General features: G+C 61.3%; 1 non-coding gene across 1 annotated transcript; it reads left to right on the top strand.

Annotated features, from left to right (window-relative positions):
- The first annotated feature begins 368 nt into the window (after nt 1-368).
- LOC137205153 (U6 spliceosomal RNA) lies at nt 369-474 on the top strand. Its single transcript, XR_010934016.1, has one exon. It is a non-coding gene; the product is annotated as a U6 spliceosomal RNA (small nuclear RNA).
- The last annotated feature ends 5,521 nt before the right edge of the window (nt 475-5,995 follow it).

Genomic DNA, 5,995 nt, shown 5'->3' with positions numbered 1-5,995 from the left:
CTTGTGCTTGGTGAGGGGTGAGCGGTGACGGGTGACGGGGCTGCAGCATGGTGGACCCAGAGCTGACTGTGGGCGGGACGCTTCCCTGGCAGAAGCTCAAGATAGAGCTCAATTCCGTAAGGATGAGAAGAACCGACCGACCCTCTCCAAGGATGCACATCATATTATGCAAAGTCTTGAACCAAACAACAAGGCACTGTGGTTATGACAGCAGCACTTGGGTGCACTGCTCAGGACTTGGGTGTATCGTCTCAGCTAATTTCCAAAGGACCCTGTGAGGCCAGTGTGACATAAGGCTCACAGTGAGGAGAAACTCATAGGTGGGTATCACTGACTGACAATCACAGATGCCTGAAGAATTTCCGAAGGCGCTCGCTTCGACAGCACATAGGCTAACATTGGAACGATACAGAGAAGATTAGCAAGGTCCCTGGGCAAGAATGACAGCAAATTCGTGAAGTGTTCCATACGGTGAGTCCCCTACATACGAACCTTCAAGTTGCGAACATTCCAAGACGGGAACGTGCGTTTGCACGTCCAATCACGTAAGTTAGTTCACGAGTCTGGAGTACGTTGTCACGTGCGTGTATCCTCTACAACCGGTTGTGCTTTTGTGTACTTCACTGTACAGTACTGTATAGAGTACCGCAGCACAGTACCTTTATTTCCAGCCCAGGATGTCCAGAAGCAAGTGTAAAAGCAGTGGTGATGTAGCTGTACTGCTGAGAAGCGCCAGGGGTTGGAGGCCCAGAGAAAGGACGAAGGGAGACACGAGGAAGAAGAAGTAACTGCAGAACTGAAGAGAGTCACGACGCAGGAAACGGCAGGGGACTTTCTTTAGTTGAGGAGGCGCTGTTAGCTTTCGAGGCACAGGACCCGAACCTACAACAGTGCACAAAGTTTGCAGCAGCCGTTCAGAATGCAATCCAGTGCTACCGTGTCATCTGTGACGAGAAAAAAAGAGCTACTACCCAGACATCACTCGATCGTCTTTTCAAGAGGGTGGATAGAACTGAATCCAGCAAGGAACCAGAGCCTGTGCCGTCAGCGTCAGGTGTGAAGGAAATGACAGCTCGCCCTCCGTCTCCTGTTGCTGACGACCCTTCAGCTCTACCGTCTCCCACCTCCCCTCCCTCCTCCAGTCAGTAACTCTTCCTGCCTGTGCCCTCGATGCCAGCCCCTGGATGCCAGCTGTGTACTGCACTGCTGTACTTTTCAAGGGACTGCACTGTAAGATTAAAAATGTTCTCTTTATTTTTTGTGTTTGTTTTTTATGTATTATTTGTGTGAAAAGTACTATAAACCTATTACGGTACAGCACTGTATAGCCGACGGTGTTAGCTGGGTACCTAGGCTAACTTTGTTGGGCTTATGAACATGCTCTCTGAATGAAACATTTTTATGTAGGGGACTTACTGTTATTTAAAAAAGAACTTCTGAAGGGAACTGATGAGGTGCCCCCCCCTCAGCCCGAGGCCGTGTTACTGTGTGTTCCATGCATCGTCCTTTTGTCCGGGGCACTTGAACTTGAGTAACGATAAATTAAATAAATCTTAAGAGATAAATTTGATAGCTTTGTACATATAAATAGATCTGCTTTTCTCCAAAGCAGGTTGACTGTTTCCTGGGTGTCAAGGCAGAAAGACAGGCACAGCAGGACCAGCCCCCAGAAAGCTCGCATCCACCAGGGGGTGAGCATGTGAATAAAGGATTAAAACACAGCGGGGGACACCCAGGAAGGGCCAGCCAGGGCTCAGAAGTGGGCAGAGGAGGGCAATGGACATTAAAATTCAGCCAGTCTTCCGCTATCCTTTCTTCTCTACAGCGTCCACTGTTTCCTTGGGGGTGATGTACCCTCTCGCTGGGTGAGTCTTAGAGGAACAGTGGATCTGGGTGCCTGCCCTCCCCCCAGAAGCCTCAGCGCCAACTCCTTCTGGAGCGCAACCCTGCCCCTCGAAGGGTCAGTATTGGACCGTGTCAGCCATGCCCAGGGCCGTCGTCCCCCTGCCTCTGGGTCAAGGCCACCGTCCAGTCTGCTCTCACCACAAGACGGCCCAGCTCTCCGGGGCTCGGGCCCACCTCCTCCCAGCTTCCTGTCCATCCTGTGACTGCGAGTGTCCCACCAACAAATTCCTTTTCACTTTGGTGTCTAAGTCGTCTCCGTTTCGTGCAACTAAACCGTCTAATTATTAAGGGGGCTGAGATGCGAGGAGGATCTGGGGAGGCCCGCGCTGGAGCAGGGCTGTGCGGCGAGGGCACGGGGAAGGTCTGTGGAGGAGCCGGAGGAGGGGCGGGACGCGCCACGGGAGCCGGGGGTGCGGGGGCGCGGGGGCGCGGGGACGCGGGGGCGCAGGGGCGCTCCGGGGTTGGCCTGTTTTCCGTGGACGGCGGGAGGGAGGGGCCGCGCTGGGCTCCTTTCAGCTCAGTGTCGGTGCTTCTCCCCCGGCCACCTCCCAACAGCGGCTCTAATCCTTTGTGCACTTTTTCCAGCCTGCAGGAGATTCTCTCCATAAACCCCATTTCCCTGCCAACAGTCATGACAAACGGTAGCCAGCCTTGCTCCCAAGAAATGACGGCTGTGGGGGCTCCCTGGCCGGCTGCACATGGAGCTGGCAGGGCCTTGTGCGGCCCCCGCAGGGCTGTCGCCTGTGCGCAGCCCGCCTTTCCTGTCGGCCCCTCAGCCGCCCCCTCAGCTTCTGGGCTCCCTCCCACTCCCCACAGCACCCCGTCCCTGCTGAGCATCTGGAAGGCAGGTGTGTGGACAGGCCTGCACCTGCGATGAGGGGACTGCACAGGCGCGAGGGCCACGGAAAACGGAGGCCGACCCTCTGCAAGGACCTTAAGGTACCGCCCCGTCTGAGGGGTCTGCGGTGGGCGCAGGGCTCCTTCCTCACCGCCCCGTCTGAGGGGTCTGCGGTGGACGCCGGGAGCTGGAGGGCTGGGCGAGGGGACCACTGTCTCCAGGGAAGCAGGTTAGTGGAGCTGGTGGGTTTATGTGCTGTTTCCGCGGCGGCCCACAGGCTCCCTCAGGGGCCACCGCGGTTCTCGAGCATCTGGGCCCAGCCCGGCGTATATGAGGCCCAGACCCTGGGCCGGGGCTCCTGGAGGGGCGGGTGGTTAATTATGTGCTGCTGGGGGGCGGGGTCTGCCCAAGGCCCCGACCCTGCCCCTGGGCTGCAGCTGCTTGTTTTCAGCGTTTCTCTCAGGCTGAACGCGAACAGCTCGTCTGCACACCAAGGCAGACCTGCCGTGTGACGTGCTGAGGGCCTCAGTCGGGCCGGGCAGCTCGCTCCCCAGGCCTCGGAGGGTGCTGGCTGCCGGGTGGGGGTGGCGCCCAGGCCCCGAGCGCGCCCGCCTGGAGGCCCTGTGCTTCCCGCTCCTTCACCGGCGGAGCCGCGGCGGCCTCAGGCCCTCAGACCCCGCGACAGCCTCCTGCTTGTGGGGCCTCTTGCGCTCGCTTTGCTCTGTGGTTTGTGACGCGTGTGCCTGGCGGCGATTCTGCGAACAAGCCCTGGGAGCTCGGAGAGTTCGTCTCGGAACCGCCTTCTCCCTGGCGCCCGCAGCACCTGCCCCCGAGTGCGGTCACCTCTGGAGTGAAGGCGCCTCGGCCCCCCCAGCACGGGCCCTCTTCTGGGGGCGAGGAGTCTCTCCCTCTCTGATGGACTTTGTCTCCAGCAGCTGCCCCGGGCCTGGATCCCAGCGCTGCCCCGAGCTGTTCCCGGAGGCTCAGAGGGACTCCTGTGACCCTGCGTCTGGGGCTCCCACCACCTCCCCTGGGCCAGGAGGCTCGTGAGTGGCCCCGGCGTGATGCCCCCCCCCGCACCCCGCAGAGGGTCAGGGTGCCTGCTGTGCTGCTCTGATGAGGCCTAGGGACCTCATCCAGGCCACCCCGGTTGGTGAGTCCTCAGCGACTCCTCCCTCCCTCCCCCCTCCCCACCCAGTGTCTGGCTTCGGGCTTCATTCAGAGCAGCCATTCTCCTCGGCCGTCGGGCTGGGCCGGTTCCGGGCTCCGGGGAGAAGGGCCCCTCTCGTGGGGGATGCCCCGAGCCCCAAGAATGGAGGAAGCAGGGCCGCAGGGACAGGGGAAGCTCATCCTCAAGGGCACGGCCTGATTTTTACCTGACCTGGGGGTGACAGCACGTCGAGACACACAGGACAGGCACATGCGACACCAGCACAAGGACTGAAAAGCGGGCCCCAGGAGACTGCAGGGTGGGACCTCCTTCTGCAAGGTCTGAGGCCAAGCAGAATAGGTGGCGATGGCTGGGGCTTGTGTGTGTGTGAGGAGACCGCGGGTGGGAGCCAGCAGGGGCTCAGGCGGACACCCCTCACTGGCCACGAGGGACCCTGGACTCTGCCGGCAGGCACACAGGTGGCCTTTGTGTCACTGACACAAACGTGCAGTAAGAGTCAGGGGGAAAAGGCCACCGGGAAGGGCCAGTGACCCCAAGCTCCTGCCTGTGCTTCTCATCCCAGGGAGAACTCTTTACTCCCAGGAACAAGTTTGGGATTTATCCCCAGGTAGGGTGGCCACTGGCCAGGAAGCTGGTGGGAGGTTGCAGCTGGGTCCCCAAAAGCACCACTGTGTTAGCTCCCGGCCCAGCGGCACGTGGAGGCTGCAGGGAGTGTGTGGACGCTGGGGGGCCTGGGAGCGTCCAAGCTGCTGGCCTGTGAAGGCTGGCAGCAACCAAGCCCCACACGGAGCCCCAGATGCTGTAGCAGATGCTAAGTCACAGCCCGAGGCCGTCCTCAAGCCTGAGCCTGGGTGGTCAGCGCATTCCCGGGTGGGCTGGAGCACGTGTCCAGGGCAGAGTGAGAGGAGCCCTGCGTCTGCAGAGCCGAGGTGGAGTGGGCTGTGCCTGGGCTGGGCCTGGGATCCCCCACGCAGTGTCCCAGCCCCACTGGGACCATGAACTCAGGGCCTGAGGCGCCCGAGCACCGACGTGTGCGGTGGGGCCTTTCCGAGAGGCAGGGCCCTGGGGAGGCGACGGGGCACGGGGTGGGGGGCAGGGGACGGAAACCACTAATTCCAGAGCAAGCCCGGTGTGAGCACACTTCCCAGAGTCGTGTTTATTCTCCGGGAGTGAAGGCCTTGGGCTCGGGGCTCGGGAGCCCTCAGACGTGGCCCCCGGAGGGGCTGCCCCAGGGGACAGGTGGCAGGCGGCCACGCTCATCCTGCGCACACACCGCCGCTCCTCAGGGGAGGGGCAGAAATGCGGGCAGCGTCTCAGACCCTCTGCCGGGTCTGCTGCTTGCCCCGGTCCTCCCGGAGGGCGTCCTCCCCCGCTGTTGCCAGCCGGTCATCCCTTGGGCCCGGGGCGGGGGGCATGGAGCCACTATCCTGTGTCCCCCTTCACCCAGCTGCCCCCAGGCTGTTGGGCCTGGCCACTTTGCAGGTCTGCAAGGTGGGCTGGCCGTGGCCCTGCTCTCGCCTCCCCGGGTCCCCAGCTCCTGGCCTCTCCTTGGCTGTCCTGTCTCCATCCAGACAGGAAGCCTTGGGTTTGTGGCAGCTCAGCCTCCGTCTTTATGGACAGCGCACCCGTGTCCCTGCATTTGCAGCCACGGATCCGGGTCCTGGATGGGCAGGCAGCCAGTGAGCTGACCCTGCAACCTCTATTCTGATTCTCTGCGTCTTCCTGTTTGTTTTTGGTGAATGAATGGAATCTCAGATGATTCTCTTTTTTCCAGCACACAGACGTGGTGCACACCGGGCGCGTCTCTCTGCTGCAGATCTGCAGCGGATCCACGCCGCTGGTGACGGTCACGGGAGCCCTGAGCCCGCTCCATGGCCTGTGCCTGCTGTGAGCCCATCCCTCCTCCCGGCCCACGGCCTTCCTATCCAGGCAGCAGATGCGCTCGGCCTCGCGGGCTGCCCAGCTCTGCCGTCCTTGAAGCAGCCACAGAGGGGCCACGCAGGTGCAGGACTGACGCTTTGCCAACAACACTTCATTAGTGAAACACGCGGTTGGCTGGTGCCGGTGTGTCCACACCCGCA

Source organism: Pseudorca crassidens, chromosome 13 (genome assembly GCF_039906515.1).
Source record: "Pseudorca crassidens isolate mPseCra1 chromosome 13, mPseCra1.hap1, whole genome shotgun sequence".
Taxonomy (NCBI): Eukaryota; Metazoa; Chordata; class Mammalia; order Artiodactyla; family Delphinidae; genus Pseudorca; species Pseudorca crassidens.
Note: the sequence above shows the minus strand (reverse complement) of the source record. Positions and strands in the feature narration are given on the sequence as shown.